The sequence below is a fragment of the Carcharodon carcharias genome, chromosome 20, assembly GCF_017639515.1.
Source record: "Carcharodon carcharias isolate sCarCar2 chromosome 20, sCarCar2.pri, whole genome shotgun sequence".
Classification (NCBI taxonomy): domain Eukaryota; kingdom Metazoa; phylum Chordata; class Chondrichthyes; order Lamniformes; family Lamnidae; genus Carcharodon; species Carcharodon carcharias.
Genome location: NC_054486.1, coordinates 37,937,534 through 37,956,138, shown reverse-complemented (window position 1 = coordinate 37,956,138; position 18,605 = coordinate 37,937,534). Strand labels below are relative to the sequence as shown.

The following is an 18,605-nucleotide window of genomic DNA, read 5'->3' as shown; positions in this document are numbered from 1 at the left end:
TATTTATATAATGTCTTTAATATATTAAACATTTTCAAAGCATTTCATAGCAGGATAATCAAATAAAATTTGACACAGTCACATATTGAGATATTGGGACAACTGACCAAAACTTTGGTCAAAGAGGTGGAGTATTAAGAAATGCCTTAAAGGAGAAGGGAGAGATAGAGAGGTGGAGGGAATTCCAGGCGGTACTGTCTAGGCAGCTGAAGGCACAATCACCAATGGGGATCAGTTAAAATTGGGGATGTATGAGAGGGCTGAATTGGAAGAAGGCAGATATCTGGGAAGTTTGTAGAAGTAACTGCAAAAGCAAGGACTGAGGCCACGGAGGGATTTGAAAACAAGATTGAGAATTTTAAAACAAAGGCATTGCTGGACCGGAACCCAATGCAGGTCAGCGAGCACAGGGGTGATGGATGAAAGGACTTGATGCAAGTTAGTATGCAGCCAGCAAAGTTTTGGATAAACTCAAGCTTTTGAAGGGTGTAAGGTGGGAGGCTAGCCAGAAGAACATCGGAATAATCTGGCAGACTTGCACCCATGTGGGAAAAGAAGCACACACACTGAGAAACAGGAAACACACCAGAACCACAGAACCACAGAACCACGTTACCTACAGTACAAATGACTATATAACATGAGCTACTTGTGAATCAGCAATGATTACATTTTTGTTTTACAAAAACAAACATTCAGGGATACGGGAGTTGTTGGCAAGGCCAGCATTTATTGCCCAACTTTAAATGCCCTTGAGAAGGTGCCTCCTTCAAATACTGCAGTCCACCACATCACTCCACTGTCACCTGCTGGGTGGGATTAACTCGCTTGGACAGCTTCACCTGTCCAACTCCCCTTAAACAGTTTATATTTCACCACATTTCTATTTCTCTTGAGTTCTGATGAAGAATCATATGGACTCGAAATGTTAACTCTGTCTTCTCTCTCCACAGATGCTGTCAGACCAGCTGAGTTTTACCAGCAATTTTTGTTTTTGTTTAAAATTCTCATGCTTGCTTCAAATTTGTCCATATTCTTCCTTATCTCTGTAATCTCCTCAGCTCTATAACTCTGAGAAATTGCTGTGTTTCTCCAATTTTGGCCTACCATGTATCTCTGATTCTAATTGCTCCATCATTAGTGGCTGTGCCTTCAGCTGTCTAGGCTTCTCTAACTCTATTCCCTCATTTAAGACACTCCTTAAAACCAACCTCTTGACCAAGATTTTGGCCACCTGTCCTAACATCTCATGTGGTTCTGTGTCAAATTTTGTTTGATAACATTGCTCTGAAGTACCTAGGGATGAATCGATGTTAAAGGTGTTATATAAATGTAAGTTGTTGTTGTGGTAGTTGTCCTGAAAGCACTGCTAGGTCAAGGATTCTAGGTCTTTTACCCAGCAACAATGAAAGAATGCAATATCTTTCCAAGTTAGAATTGAGTGTGGCTTGAAGGGAAACTTGCAGATGGTGGCGTTCCCCAATGTCTGGATGCCTTTGTTATTCTAGGTGGTGGAGGTTGTGGGCTTGGGAGATGCTTTCGAAGGAGCCTTGGTGAATTGCTTTCATAACAGTGCAGTAAAGTCAGTGAACACCCAAAACCCATTCCACTCCTGATTATAACACCATAACAAAACAGGTGTCTGTATCTCAGGAGAGGATAAAATTGAATTTCAACATTTTGAATGCTTGGTAGCAGAATTATCAGGAAAGATGAAACAAGTTGTGTTGATACCCCCTAGGAAGGAGAAGGGTGAGGGGTGAATGTAAGAAATAGGAGCAAACGTGGACCATTCAGCCCCTTAAGCTGGCTCCACCATTCAGAATGGTCAAGGCTGGTCTTTGCCTCAACTTCACCTCCTCACACTATTCTCATATCTCTTGCCCTTAACCAATTCTTGCTGCCTTTGTGGATGAGAACAAGGGCTGCAGGGTGGATGAGCAAACAAGGACTGTATAGTTAGGGGAATAGATTTTATTCTCTGTAACCATGACTGGGAGCTTTGAACTTTGTATTGCCTGCCGGTTGCCAGGGTTGAAGACCCCAACTAGAGATGAACTTGGATTGGGAGGGGAAGGATCCAGTTATTGTAGTCCACGTAGGAATCAACAACATAAGGAATACTGGAATGCCGTTCTGCTGAGGGATATTGAGGAGTTAGGGTCCAAATTAAACCTCAGAACCTCAAGGTAATAATCTCTGGATTGTTATCTGAGCCAATTGACATAAGAATAAACAGAAGGTTAAAATACAAGGCTGAAAGAGTAGTCTGAGAGGCAGGGTTTCACTTCATGGGCACAGGCGCCAGTCCTAGAGAAAACGAGGGAGCTGTTCTGTTGGGATGAATTCCACTTAAACTAGACTGGAACTGATGTCCTGGTGAGTCAAATAACTACAGCAGAAAGAGGGCTTTAAACTAATGAGGTGGAGGGAGGATTCAGGGAAGGGCAAAATGTAAGAGAAAAGTCAAGGCTGCAAAGCAGAGATTTGGGTAAAAATAAGCAAAATGGATCAGGAGGGATAGAGAGCTTAACAAAGATAATAGGGCATTAGTGACTAAGGTAACATTAGAAAAAAATAGAAGTTAAGGCACTATATCTGAATATACAAAGCATCCTCAAAGAAAGGACGAATTAATAGCATAATAAATTAATGGATTTTATAGAAACATGGTGGCAGAGTGACCAAAGTTGGGAACTAGATATTCCAGATTACTTCATTATTTTAGAATTTTAGATTTTAGAAGGGATGGGCAAAATGGATAAGGGCAATAAGGTTGGGTTGAGACAGTGTAGAAGGGATCTTAAATGCAAAAATCAAGATGTAAAATCAGTATGGATGGAGCTAAGAAACAGCGAGGTGCAGAAAACACTGGTAGAAGTAATTTATAGGCCCCTTAACAATGGTTGTTGTGTAAGGCAGAATATAAATCAGGAAATTAGAGGCATATGGAACAAGAATGATACAGTAAATATGCGGGACTTTAATATTCACGTAGACTGGGCAAACCAAATTTGTGGTAATAGTATAAGAGATGAGTTCGTCGAATGTATACAAGATAGTTTTCTAAATCAGTATGTTAAGGAACCAACTTGGGAACAGTCTAATTTAGACCTAGTAGTGCAATGAGACAGAATTATTTAATAACCTTGCAGCAAAAGGGCCTGTGGGGAAGACTGATCATAATTATATAATAATTTATATTAAGTTTCAGAGTGAAATTCAGATCTTAAATCTGAATAAAGCAAACTGTGTATATATGAGGGGAAAACTGGTTAAGGTAGATTAGAAAACTAGGTTAAAAGATATGACGATAGATAAGCAATTACCAACAGTTAAAGAAATAATATATAATTTACAAACAAAAAATAAAAGGCACATGGGGACATAAGTTCCCGACAGGCAGACATAGGAGAAATGATAATGGGAAATAAAGAAATGGCAGAGGTATTGAACAAATACTTTGTACCTGCCTTCACGATAAAAAAACACACACAAAAGAAATTGGAAATAGTGAGGAACCTAAGACCAAGTGAGAATGAGGAACTTCAAAGAAATTAGTATTAGGAAAGAAATAGTGGCAGAGAAATTAATGGGGCTAAAAGTCTACAACCTGATGGCCTACATCCTAGGGTTCTGAAAGAGGTGGCTACAGAGATAGAGGATGTATTGGTTTTGATCTTCCAGAATTCCCTAGATTCTAGGACTGAACCGGTGGATGAAAAATTAGCACACATAACTCCACCTATTCAAGAAAGGAGGGAGAGAGAAAACAAGGAACTATAGGCTAGTTAGCCTGACATCAGTAGTAGGGAAATATTAGAAGCTATTGTGAAGGACATGATAACAGGGTATTTAGAAAATCATAAAAGAATTGGGCAGAGTTAACAGGTATTTATGAAAGGAAAATTGTGTTTGTAAAAGAGAAATTATCAGGTGACCTGATAGAGGTCTTTAAAATTATGGTGGTGTTTGATATAATAGATGTAGAGAAGATGTTTCCATTTGTGGGGGAGACCAGAAGCATGGATCATAAATATAAGATAATCATGAATACATCCAATAAACAATTCAGGAGAAATTTCTTTGTCCAGACAGTAATTAGAATGTGGAACTCACTACCACATGGGGTAGTTGAGATGAATAGTATAGATGCACTTAAGGGGAAGCTAATACATAAGGGAGAGAGGAATATAAGATTATGTTGATAGGGATAGATGGAGTAGAGTGGCAGGAGGATTGTATGAAGCATGAACAAACAGCATAGACCAGTTAAGCCGAGTGGCCTGTTTTTGTGCTGTTTATTCTATATAGTTCTATATATGTACCTCATCCAGTCCTGGTACCTTATCAAACTTAAGTAAAGATAGCCTAACGCCTCCTCTTTCTCAAGTGAAAATTCCATGAGTGTACCAGTTACCTACCCTCTCACCTCGACCTGAGTCGACCTCTTCCTTTGTAAAGACAGATGCAAAGTACTTGATCAATACCTCCACTACTTCTGCCACCACATGCAAGTTTCCTTTTTTTTATCCCTAATCAGTCCTACCCTCTTTTACCATCCTTTTATTATTTATATGCTTATAAGAGATCTTGGGATTCCCTTTTATGTTAGCTGCTAGTCTCTTTTCATGCTCCCTACTTGCTTTTCTGATTAGTTTTTTCACATCTCCTCTGGTCCTTCTATACTCAACCTGATCCTCCATTGTATTTTCTACCTGACATCTGTCATACGTGTACTTCTTCCTTTGCATCTTCACCTCTATTGCTCTCATCATCCAAGGTGTTCTAGATTTATTTGTCCTACCTTTCCCCTTCAAGGGAATATACCTTGACATTTCTTGCTATACTATCGCTTTGAAGATAGCCCATTGTTCAGCTACCATCTTTTCCGCCAACATTTGATTCCAACTCACTCAACTTGGATGCATTTTCATCCCATAGAAATTGGCTTTCTCCCAATTAATTATCCATGCTCTGGATTGCTCCTTGTCCTTCCCCATGGCTAACTTAAACCTTATGATACAATGTCACTGTCCCCTAAATGCTCTTCCACTGATATTTGATCCACTTGGGCCACTCATTTCCCAGAACCAGGTCCAACAGTACTTGCCCTCTCGTTGGACCGGAAACATAACTGCTGCAGAAAATTATCTTGAACACACTCAAGAAACACTCGCCCCTCTTGTCCCTTTGCACTATTCCTATTCCAGTCAATATTTGGATAATTGAAGTCCCTTATTATAATGATTCTATAATTCTTGCACCTCTCTGTAATTTTTTGCAAATTTGTTTCCTTACATCCTTTCCACTAGTTGATGTTCTATAAACTACACCAATCAATGTTATTGCACCTTTTTCATTCCTAACCTTTAGCCAGGGAGATTTCGTCTTTGACCTCTCTGAAACATCCTCTCTCTCCAGTACTGTAATACCACCTTTAATCAATACTGCCACTCCCCTCTTTTCTTCCTTCCCTGCCTCTCCTAAATACCTTGACCCCAGGAATATTTACCAGCCAGTCCTGCCCTTCTTTGAGCCAGGTCTCTGTTATAGCAATAATACCATAGTTCCATTTATCAGCCTGCAGTTCACCAATCTATTAACCACATTCTGTGCATTCACATACATGCACATTAACCCTGATTTAGACTTTTTCTACTTTCCGCCTTGGTCTGACCCCATCTAATGACTTACTATAGCCAAATCTAGTTCAATCAAACTCTCCAAGTATTCTATTTACCTTGATATTACTCTCTGATATATCCTCCTTATCAATTAATGCTTCTTACTTCCCACTGCCAGTTTTTCTCCTCTCTGAATTTCCCCCCAGGTTCCCATCCCCTGCCAATCTAGTTTAAACCCTTCCCAACAGCACCAGCAAACGTCCCTGCGAGGACATTAGCCCCAGTCCTATTAAGGTGTCACCTGTCCTTCTTGTACAGATCCCACCTGCCCCAGAACCGATCCCAATGCCTCTGAAATCTAAAGCCCTCCCTCCTACACCATTTCTCCAGCCATGTATTGAATTGCTCAATCTTCCTATTTTATATAAATGTAAGTAGTAATTTCTGATAGGATGGTGAAACACAAAAACAGAAGACACTTGTTCCATCATATGTTTGAGTTTTGATCCTAGACCTACTTTCTCTTGACATAATATGACCCAGTTGTCCCATTGGAAGCATGAGGAAAACCTTTTTTATGCTGCGAGTGGTTTGGATCTACAAAGCGCTGCCTGAGAGTGCAGTAGAGGCAAATTTGATTGTGGCTTTCAAAAGGGAATTGGATAAACACTTGAAGGGAAAAAAATTGCAGAGCTATGAGGAAAGGATGAGGCAGTGGGACCACTTGGATTGCTCTTGCAGACAGCCCACATGACTCAATGGGCTCAATGGCCTCCTTCGGTACTGCAGCCAATTTATGATTTTATGCACAGAACAAATTTAGTTCAATAATTTTTAGTCTATTGCATTGGAAGGCCTCAGTATACAAATACATGCTTGGGGAGATGTAGTACTTACTGAAAGCCAGGACTCACCAAGCAATCAGAAAGATGTATGATTAATCTTGTTTTCATTTCTGTTTTGTGAATTCTGACACTAGCTGACTCAACAGAGGGTATTAGTAAAATCGTAAGAATTAACTCAGATTGTGCAAGTGTGATCAACTGACTGGAACATATGGGGTTAACGATTGTATTATACATTGTTGGTTACAATACTAGTGAAGAGGCATTTAGCATAGCAGACCCGTGACGTTCCTATGTTCCCTGTTTTAACATGGACATCAATTCATTTACAAAGAAAGAACTTATATTTCTATAGCATCTTTCATAACCTCAGGGTTCTCCCAAAGCACTTTGAAGTATAGTGTTATGATTCCCGTAGAGACCAATAACTTTGAATAAGGTATTTGAATTTCAGTGACTGACTGAAAAGATCACACAAGGTTTCAAGTTTTAAGACTATTACTATAATAAACAAAATAAAATCAACATTGACTAAGCACAATTTTAAAGGCAATATATACTCTCAGCAACAGAAAAGTTTCCCCATTTAGGAGGCCATTGAGCCCATTGAGTCATGTGGGCTGTCTGCAAGAGCAATCCAAGTGGTCCCACTGCCTCATCCTTTCCTCATAGCTCTGCAATTTTTTTCCCTTCAAGTGTTTATCCAATTCCCTTTTGAAAGCCACAATCAAATTTGCCTCTACTGCACTCTCAGGCAGCGCTTTTAAAATGACCAAAAATCCTCTGTCACGGTTATACTTTACACAGCTCCTTAAGTAGACACTTCAATATCCCAGAACCAGTCCAAAGCTATCCGCTGCTCCTGATGATCTGTTTCCTTTTTCCTTTCCCAGCCAGGTAATTTCTAATCCCAGGACTGACTTTCACAGTTCATTCTTTCCAGCCCAAGCCAGGCGAATCTTCCAGCCTCCTTTAGATCCTCACAAACTTGGTCTCTTCAGTCTGAACATGAGCTCTCACCCACATCCTGAGTGATGAACAATAGGGTCAGCATTTTCTCTGCATCAGGTCCAGGACTAGCTGCCTCTATTTCTCTGCTCCCTTTCTCTCTCTTTCAGATTCTTGCAGACTGCCTTGTGTCTGTGAGGTTCAGCGATATCTTAACAAACCTTATAATCCGATACTACAGCGGTTTTCTATGGACTCTTCCCCTCTCAAAGCTCATCTCCGTGGCAATGTAAATCACATTAGGGAGCTAGGAAGCAAATTAAAAAACAGGACCTCAAAGATAGTAACCTCTGGACTACTTCCAGTGCCGTGCACTAGTGAGTACGGAAATAGGAGGTTAGTCCAGATGAATGCATAACTGGAGGGATGGTGCGGGGGTGGGGGGGCTTTAGATTTCTGGGACACTGGGACTGTTTTTGGGGGCGATGGGACCTGTACAAGGCGGATGGGTTGCACCTGAACCAGAATGGGACCAACATCCTTGTGGAGAGGTTTGCTCGTGCTATTGGGAAAGGTTTAAACTAACTTGGCAGGGGAATGGGATCGTGAGAGGAGGTTCAGCAGGGGGAGATGCATAGCCAAAATTAGAAGAGAGAACAAGCAAGTCTGGAATGCATAGAGACTATAGGCCAGTTAAGGCACAAGGGAGTTTGGTACGGTTGGATTGTATTTATTTTAATACAAGGAGTCTGACGAATAAAGCAGATGAGTTGAGGGCACAAATTAACACATGGAAGTATGATGTCATTGCTGTCACAGAGGCATGGTTGAGAGAGGGGCAGGGTTGGCAGCTCAATATTCTAGGATATAGGGTCTTCAGGCAGGACAGGGAAGGAGGTAAAAGAGGAGGGGGTATCGCAACATTGATCAAGGAATCAATTACAGCAGTAAGGAGGGATGACGTCTTAGAAGGCTCCTCAAATGAAGCCAAACGGGTAGCATTTAAAAACAAAAAAGGAGCAAACACATTGCTGGGAGTGTACTATAGGCCCCCAAACAGTCAGAGAGAAATAGAAGAGCAGATATGTAGGCAAATTTCAGAGAAGTTTAAAAATAATAGGGTAGTAATAATGGAGGATTTCAACTTCCACAACATTAATTGTGTTAGTCATAGTGTGATAGGTTTAGAGGGAGCGGAATTCTTAGAATGCATCCAGGAGAGATTTTTAAACCAGTACGTAGAAGGTCCTACAAGAGTCCTACAAGTCCTGGACTTAATTTTAGGGAATGAAGCCGGGCAAGGGGTAGTGGTATCAGTGAGGGACCATTTTGTAGATAGTGATCATAACTCCATTAGATTCAAGGTTATTATGAAAAAGGACAAGGGTGGGTCAGAAATCAGAGTTCTAAATTGGGGGAAGGCCGATTTTAATAAGATCAGATATGATTTGGCCAGAGTGGACTGGGAGCAGCTACTTTTAGGAAATCTGCTTCAGAGCAGTGGGACTCATTCAAGAAGGAAATAGGGAGAGTATAGGGCCAACATATTCCAGTAAAGACAAAGGGTGGGACCAACAAATCTATGGAACCCTGGATGTTGAGGGATATGCAGGAATGGATAAAGAGAAAAAGGGAGGCTTATGACAGATACTGAGGGCTCAAAACAGTGGAAGCCCTAGAGGAGTATAGAATGTGTAGAGGGTAACTTAAAAAGGAAATTAGGAGAGCAAAAAGGGGCTTGAAAAAACATTGGCAGGTAAAATAAAGGAAAACCCAAAGTTATTTTACAAGTACATTAAGAATAAGAGGATAACTAGAGAAAGAGTAGGGCCCATTAAGGACCATAGTGGTAATTTGTGTGTGGAGCCGGAAGACATAGGTAGGATTCTAAATGAATACTTTGTGTCGGTGTTCACAAGTGAGAGGGACAATGTGGGTATGGAAAACAGGCAGAAAGATTGTGATATAGTTAAGAAATTAGCATAGATAGGAAAGAGGTTCTAAGTGGTCTGGCAGGCTTAAAAGTAGATAAATATCCAGGCCCAGATGAAATATACCCCAGGCTGTTATGTGAGGCAAGGGAGCAGGTAGCAGGGGCGCTGGCAATAATTTTCAATACCTCTCTGGCCATAGGTGAGGTGCCAGAAGTCTGGAGGACAGCCAATGTGATACCGTTATTCAAGAAGTGAGGAAGGGATAAATTAGAGAACTACAGGCCAGTCAGTCTAACCTCAGTGGTTAGGAAACTATTGGAAGCAATTCTGAAGGACAGAATTAATCTATACTTGAGAGGCAGGGATAAATCAAGGACAGTCAGCAAGGTTTTGTTAAGGGGAGGTCATGTCTGACCAATTTGATTGAATTTTTCAAAGAGGTGACCAGGTGTGTAGATGAGGACAACGTATTTGACGTAGTCTACTTGGACTTCAACAAGGCTTTTGATAAGGTCCCACATGGAAGACTGATAATGAAGGTAAGAGCCCATGGGATCCAAGGCAATTTGGCAAATTGGATCCAGAATTGGCTCAGTGGCAGGAAGCAGAGGGTGATGGTCGAGGGGTGTTTTTGTGACTGGATGCCTATGTCCAGTGGAGTTCCACAGGGATCGGTGTTGGGTCCCTTGCTGTTAATGGTATATATAAACGATTTAGACTTGAATGTAGGAGGGTTGATCAGTAAGTTCGCGGATGACACGAAAATTGATGGGGTGGTAAATATTGAGGAGGACAGCCTTAGATTACAGGAGGATATAGACGGGCTGGTCAGATGGGCTGATCAGTGGCAAATGGAGTTTAATCCGGATAAGTGTGAGGTGATGCACTGGGGCAGGACAAACAAGGCACGGGAATACACAATGAATGGTAGGACCCTGGGAAGTACTGAGGATCAGAGGGACCTTGGCTTGCATGTCCTTCGGTCCATTAAAGTAGCAGGACAGGTAGATAAGGTGGTTAAGAAGGCATCTGGGATGCTTGCCTTTATTAGCTGAGGAACAGAATATAAGAGCAGGGAGGTTATGCTGGAACTATATAAAATGCTGGTTAGGCCACAGCTAAAATATTGCGTGTAGTTCTGGAATCTGCATTAAAGAAAGAATGTGATTGTACTAGCGAGAGTGCAGAGGAGATTTACCAGGATGTTGCCTGGGCTGGAGAGTTTTAGTTATGTGGAGAGATTGGATAGACTGGGGTTATTTTCCCTGGAACAGAGGAGATTAAGTGGGGACATGATTGAGGTGTCTAAAATTATGAGAGGCATAGATAGGGTAGACAGGAAGGAACTTTTCCCCTTGATGGAGCGGTCAATAACCAGGGGATATAGATTTAAGTTAAGGGGCAGGGGGTTTAAAGGGGATGTGAGGAAGAATTTTTTCACCCAGAGGGTGGTGGGAATCTGGAACCACTGCCTGAAAGGGTGGTAGAGGCAGAAACCCTCATAACATTTAAGAAGGATGTGCACTTGCGATGCCATGGCATACAAGGCTATGGGCCTAGTGCTGGAAAATGGGATTTGAATAGTTAGATACTTGTTTGACCGGTGCAGACTCAATGGGCTGAAGGGCCTTTTTCTGTGATGTAAACCTCTATTACTCTATGACTCTGACATGGGCTTTGTATCCCGGTAGAAATGCTAATTAGCTATTGTTCAAGCCCCCAACTCCATTCATCATTGGAGTTAACTTGACAATTTAATGTGTAACCATTTCTAAAACATTCCTAACACCTCCCTGTGAGATTTGGAAACTAACAGTCTACCCACAGTTAGCACAGATGCTCCTGCCATTTTCTACAAGTGTGAACATCTTGCACCTTCTCAGGCAGTCTCTTGACTCAGGCCCCTCTTGTTCTCATAGCAACCAAGTCACCCAGGCTTCTTGTTGGGCAGAATTCAGAGGTCACATGGTCCCCTTCATTCATCCATACTAGAACCATAGAACCGTAGAACACTACAGCACAGAAAACAAGCCATTCGGCCCTTCTAGTCTGTGCCGAAATATTATTCCACTAATCCCATTGACTTGCACATAGTCCATAACCCTCCAGACCTCTCCCATCCATGTATCTATCCAATTTATACTTAAAACTTAAGAGTGAGCCCGCATTTACCACATCAGATGGCAGCTCGTTCCACACTCTCACCACTCTCTGAGTGAAGAAGTTCCCCCTAATGTTCCCCCTAAACCTTTCCCCTTTCACCCTAAAGCCATGTCCTCTCATGTTTATCTCTCCTAATCTAAGTGAAAAGAGCCTACTCGCATCTATTCTGTCTATACCCCTCATAATTTTGTAAACTTCTATCAAATCTCCCCTCATCCTTCTACGCTCCAAGGAATAAATTCCTAACCTGTTTAATCTTTCCCTGTAACTCAACTCCTTAAGTCCCAGCAACATCCTAGTAAATCTTCTCTGCACTCTTTCAATCTTACTGATATCCTTCCTGTAGTTAGGCGACCAGAACTGCACACAATACTCCAAAGTTGGCCTCACCAATGTCTTATACAATCTCACCATAACATCCCAACTCCTATACTCAATACTTTGATTTATGAAGGCCAGTATGCCAAAAGCTTTCTTTACAACCCTGTCTACCTGTGACGCCACTTTCAGGGAATTATGTATCCGAACTCCCAGATCCCTTTGTTCCTCCGCACTCCTCAGTGCCCTACCATTTACTGTGTATGTCCTACCTTGGTTTGTTCTTCCAAAATGCAACACCTCACACTTTTCTGCGTTAAATTCCATCTGCCATTTTCTGGCTCATTTTTCCAGTTGGTCCAGATCCCTCTGCAAGCTTTGAAAGCCTTCCTCGCTGTCCACTATGCCTCCAATCTTGGTGTCATCAGCAAACTTGCTGATCCAATTTACCACATTATCATCCAAATCATTGATATCGACAACAAACAACAATGGTCCCAGCACAGATGCCTGAGGCACACCACTAGTCACAGACCTCCAGTCTGAGAAGCAATCATCCACTACCAATCTCTATCTTCTCCCACACAGCCAATTTCGAATCCAGTTTACAACCTCTCCATGGATACCAAGTGTCTGAACCTTCTGAACTAACCTCCCATGTGGGACCTTGTCAAAGGCCTTACTAAAATCCATGTAGACAACATCCACAGCCTTTCCTTCATCTACTTTCTTGGTAACCTCCTCGAAAAACTCTACAAGGTTCATTAAACACGACCTACCACGCACAAAGCCATGCTGACTATCCTTAATCAGCCCTTGGCTGTCCAAATAATTGTATATCCAATTTCTCAGAACACCTTCCAATAACTTACCTACTACTGACGTCAGGCTCACTGGCCTGTAATTACCTGGTTTACTTTTGGAGCCTTTTTTAAACAACGGAACAACATGAGCTACCCTCCAATCCTCCGGCACCTCACCCGTGGCTAAGGACATTTTAAATATTTCTGCCAGGGCCCCTGCAATTTCTACACTAGTCTCCCTCAAGGTCAGAAGGAATATCATTTCAGGCCCGGGGGATTTATCTACTTTTATTTTCTGTAAGGCAGCAAGAACCTCCACCTCTTTAATCTCTATATGTTCCATGACTGCTTGTTTCCCTTCCTTCCTTATACACTATGCCAGTTTCCTGAGTAAATACTGATGCAAAAAAACTGTTTAAGATCTCCCCCATCTCGTGAGGCTCCACACATAGACGACCACTCTGATCTTCAAGGGGACCAATTGTGTCCCTTACTATCCTTTTACTTTTAATATACTTGTAGAAATATACTACCTTAAATTAAAGACAATCTCAAAACATAACAATCATATAAACTTTGCATTTGTAACAACAGTCACTGTTGTAACATAGGGAAACTTTTTTTTAGTGACGTGAGTTGAAGTATAAATATTGGACAGGACACTGGGGAGAGCTCCCCTGCTCTTGTTCAAAATACTGCCATGGGTTCATTTACATTCACCTGAGAGGCAAGTTTAACATCAACTTAAAGACGATCCCTCAGGCCATGCAGCACCCCCTCAGTACTGAACAGGAATGCCAGCCTTGATTTTGTGCTCAAGTCTCAAAAGTACAACTTTTGAGCACAACCTCCTTCCTCAGGGTGGGACAGTGCTACCCACTGAACCACAGGTGAGACATGACATTACAAAAGTGTTACAAGGAGGGTATGGCTTAATAAAGTTAGGCATCAGGGATGGAGCAACTCAGATTTGACTTTCATGCAAAATTCATACAAACCCGCTCTCCAAATGATAAAAGCTCTTTGAAATGCGAAGCTGGTGGGGGGATCAAATTAACATCAAGCAGAGAGATTATTGTCACAATCTTCAACAAAATTCCTTCAGGCTAAATATGTTCAGTTATAAGAGGGATGTTACAAGATGATTTCAAATTAGTCATGGATTGGCGCAGAAATTATAAATCAGAAATTGGGCTCAACTTGGCACTGCTAATACGACTGCAAATTAATCATCTCAACTTTCACTGCCCATGTTTACACAAATGAAAAATACCCAATGAATGATTACAAGCCCTGTGACAGACTTCCAAGGAATGATTACAAGCCCTGTGACAAGTTTCCAAGAAATGATTACAAAACCTGTGACAGGTTTCCATTATGAAATTACAAAGTGCCAGTCAACATAATTTGGAAAGAGGTGGGAGGAAGGGAAAAGAGCAAACAGCAGAAGGTCATTCAGCTCCTCGAGCCTGTGGCAAAGGAACAGCAGGAAATCATTCAGCCCCTCAAGCCTATGGCAGAGGAACAGGAGGTGGCCATTCAGCCCCTCGAGCCTATGGCAGAGGAACAGGAGGAGGCTATTCAACCCCTCAAGCCAAAGCAAAGGAATGGCGAGGAGGCCATTCAGCCCCTTGAGCCTGCTTTGCCATTCTATTAGACCATTGCTGATCTGTATCTTAACTTCATTTACCTATCTTGGTTCCGTATCCCTTGCCAAAACTCTGTCAGCTGTGGCTCAATTGGTAGCTCTTTTGCCTGAGCCACAGGTTCTGGGTTCAAGCCCCAAGTGAGGACATGAGCACAGAAAATCAAGCAGGTCTGAGGGAGTGCTGCACTGTCAGAGGTGCCATTTTTCGGATGAGAACTGTTAACCTGAGGCCCCATCTGTAAGAGATACCATGGCACTATTTCAAAGAAGAGAAGGGGAGTTCACCCCGATGTCCTGGTCAACATTTATCCATCAATTGATATCACAAAACAGATTATCTGGTCATTATAACATTGCTGTTTATGGGATTTTTCTCTGTGTAAATTGGTCACTGTGTTTCCTACATCACTTACACTTCACAAATAAAGTCTGAAATGTCAAGCTGTCGTGAAAAGTGCTATATAAATCTTTCTTCTGGCTAACAAAAATCTATCAATCTCAGTCTTGAAATTTTAAATTGACTCCTAATCACAACAGTTTTTTGGGGAGAGGGTTCGAGATTTCCACTTTCCTTTGTGTGAAGAAATGCTTCCTGATTTCATCCCTGAATGGTCTATCATTAAGGTTATGTACCCTTGTTCTTCTGGACTCTCCCACCAGGGAAATAGGGTTGATGGAGAGAAACTACCAAATCCTTTAATCATCTTAAAAACAAATGCCATGAACTCATCCTATCTAATTTACTAATACCAGTAACATAACCACTACACCACTATCCCCAATATAAAAGAATTAAATGTCACAAACCCAAAAGCTGTCTGAAACAAAAGGGTGTTTAAAAATACCAAATGACAAACAAGGTGTAATTTCAGGAATGGAAATGTGTTCCTAGCGAATAACTTGTTGTGATGTGTATTTGCAAGCCAACATCAAATGTTTTGGTTTGGCCAAGGTTCAGCTCTCTTTAGGTGTGGACAAATCTAACTAAAGCTGGGTTTTAGTAGCATTGTGATGGACTGACCTGCAGGACAAGTAACTCAGTTCTTGTTAATCAAACAAGCTTCCTTTAGGCCATATCACAGCAATCCTAACAACAACATCCTCTTTCCATCCTGATTTTAATCAGGAAAGCCTAAAGGCATTTCTAATATATTTTTAAACTTCTATCCACACGCCTGCCATCCTGACCCCCTCCTGCACACATTCTTTTCTGCAGCAGGGTTTCCATCCTAAATATCAACAGACTTTCACGAACTGGCCTTAATACAAAACTGCACTTTGGTTCCCTGGTGCAATGTTCAGAAGCTGGTCAATCATTGTTTAGGGTGGGGCACTCTCAAATCCTATTCTAGTTCAAGGGTAGCTTGGGCATAATCTAGGCTGACACTCCAGTTCAGTATTGACAAAGTGCTGCACTTTCCGAGGTGCTGTTTTCCAGATAAATGCTGCCTGCTTTCTTGGGTGGGTATAAAATATCCCATGACACTTTTTTAAAGAGTGGCAGGGGGATTATCCTTGATGTTTTGGCCAATATTTATCTCTCAATCAACATTAGAAAAACAAATGATCTGGTCATTATCACGTTGCTGTTTGTTGGATCTTGCTGTGCACAAATTTCCTGCTGCATGTCCTATATTACAACAGTGACTCTACTTCAAAAGGACTTCACTGGGACTTGTTGGCAAATGCTTTGGGACATCCTGAGGTTGTGAAGAGCTATATAAATAAATCTTCTCCGCCGATGCTGCCAGACCTGCTGAGTTTTTCCAGGTAATTCTGTTTTTGTGTTGTATATAAATGTTTGTTTGTTCTTTCTAGTTGCATCCAAACAGGATACTTTCCCACAGGAATCACTAGCTAGTAATCAGCAGCAGGACATCTGCCTCCAAAAGTGCCTTTCCTACCTAGGGTCACCCAGTCCAACTCCGGTGATCCAACATAGTAGAAATCATCAAAGAGTGGAGAATAGAGATCAAACCTCACTTGTGTATCATAGATTGTGGCAACTAAAACTGTCAGCTAAAAACATTGCAGCATAACACAAATCCATCCACAACTTTCATCGTTTTGTACATCCTGTCTCTTCAGGAAACCAGCCAATTGTGATAAAATGATCATAGATCACATTTAGATTGGAATATCAACTCCTACCAATTCATGTTCTCATTAACACAGGATATCACTATTCACAGGTCTCAAGGGGACTGTCGATTCTGACCATTAGTTCAGCTCAGGGTGGATCACACTTTACTTCAACACAATGGTAATTGAGTCCCAAGGTTTTGGCACTTTGCCAATCCATAATTAAAGAGGACAGATCCAAGGAAGTATTCTAATCTTCAGATCTGGAGAATGAGAGGAGTTTGTAACAGCCCTAAGATTATAGCCCTGAGTTATTCCACCATATCTATAAACATACATTGTGTATTGCAGAATAAACATTTTATTTTAATGTACTTCCTAACCAACCCACAAACCATGAATTGAATCAAGAAAGACCAGATAAGAAGCTGGGCTAGTGGCAGCCTAGGTGTGAGAGGTTACAAGCCAGAAATCTAATGGAGTGATTATACAGTAGGAATAGAGGGTGCAGGTGGTTACGGGCCAGAAAGAGAGAGTGCGGGGGTTATGGGCCAGAAATAGAGCATGCGGGTGGTTACGGGCCAGAAGTAGAGCATGCAGGTGGTTAAGGGCCAGAAAGAGAGAGGTGGGTGGTTAAGGGGCAGAAAGAGAGAGTACAGGTGGTTACGGGCCAGAAATAGAGCATGCGGGAGGTTACGGGCCAGAAATAGTGCATGCAGGTGGTTACAGGCCAGAAATAGAGCGTGCAGGTGGTTACAGGCCAGACATAGAGCATGCGGGGAGTTACGGGCCAGAAAGAGAGCATGCGGATGGTTACAGGCTAGAAGTAGAGCATGCGGGGGTTTACGGGCCAGAAATAGAGCATGCGGGTGGATATGGGCCAGAAAGAGAGATTGCAGGTGGTTACGGGCCAGAAAGAGTGAGTGGGGTGGTTACAGGCCAGAAAGAGAGAGTGTGGGTGATTATGGGCCAGAAAGAGAGAGTGTGGGTGGCTATGGGGCAGAACGGGAGAGTGCAGCCAGTTATGGGGCAGAAATGGAGAATGCCAGTGGTTACGGGGCAGAAATAGACAGTGCGGGTGGTTACGGGCCAGAAATGTAGGGTGTGGGTGATTATGGGGCAGAAAAGAGAGTGTGGGTGATTATGGGGCAGAAATAGAGAGTGTGCGTGTAGCAATTATGGTTTTATTTAGTGTGTAATGTACCTTTAAGAATAATAATGTTAGGCAAGGTCACATGATCTCTAGTAACCAATAGGAGAGTAGCACGGGCTACCTCAGCAGTCAGTGTAGAGTTAGAGTTGGAGTTGAAAGCAGACATGTAGTTGCTGCTGAGTACATCGTAAATAAACTTAAAGTTTCTACCCAAGAAGTGTCTGCAGATCAAATCTATCAACTCGGCCACCCTACAACAAATTGGCTACGAGGATAAAACAGGATTGAATACAAGAAATCAAAAAATTGGCACTGTACCTCACCCAGTGATTGTAAGTAGCAAGCACTGTTAGAATTGAAGAAGTTACCCCCTCTCAAAATGCCACAATTCGGTAGAATTGATCCTTTTGAACTTCCCACAATCAATTGATCTCAATACATAGAATGCCTAACGTTCTTTTTTCAAATGAACGAGATTACGGGTGAAAAGAAGAGGTGAGCGACATTCTTGAGTACTTGTGGGAGTAAAACCTATAGCTTGATTCGAAGTTTGACAGTACTCAATGCCCCAGATTTGAAGAATTTCAATGAATCGGTGAACCTCGTGAAGGGTCGCTTTCAACCCAATCCCTCAGTCACAATGTAGAGGTTCAGGTTTAATTTACGAAATAGAGCCCCAGGTGAGACAATTGCATGCTACGTGGCAAATCTGAAGCAGTTAATGGAACATAGTGAGTTTGGTTCGACTCTGAACGACATGCTCAGAGATTGTTTAGTGTGTAGTGTGAAAGAGGACACTATTCAGAAAATATTATTGTCTGAAGTGAATCTGGATTTCATGAAGGAGTTAGAGATAGCACTGGCCATGGAAAGCGCAGTAAGCGCAATACAGGGTGCACAAAATGTTATTGACCTCTACATCGGGAGAGAAACCTCAGCTGAAAGAGACGTGACAAAGTGAGATTCCAGCGAGAAGCGGGCTAGCTGAAGAATAAAGAAAAAGCAAAATTGCAGAATAATTTTAATAGAGGTGGAAACAATCAGTCTTTTAGTGATTGGTAGTTTAAAAAACATTGAATACGAC

The 18,605-nt window shown here is 41.8% G+C and overlaps 1 protein-coding gene across 1 annotated transcript in view; it reads right to left on the bottom strand.

The window, feature by feature from the left end:
- paplna (papilin a, proteoglycan-like sulfated glycoprotein) overlaps positions 1-18,605 on the bottom strand; it is a 499,040-nt gene that overhangs the window by 400,696 nt on the left and 79,739 nt on the right. The window lies entirely within an intron of this gene.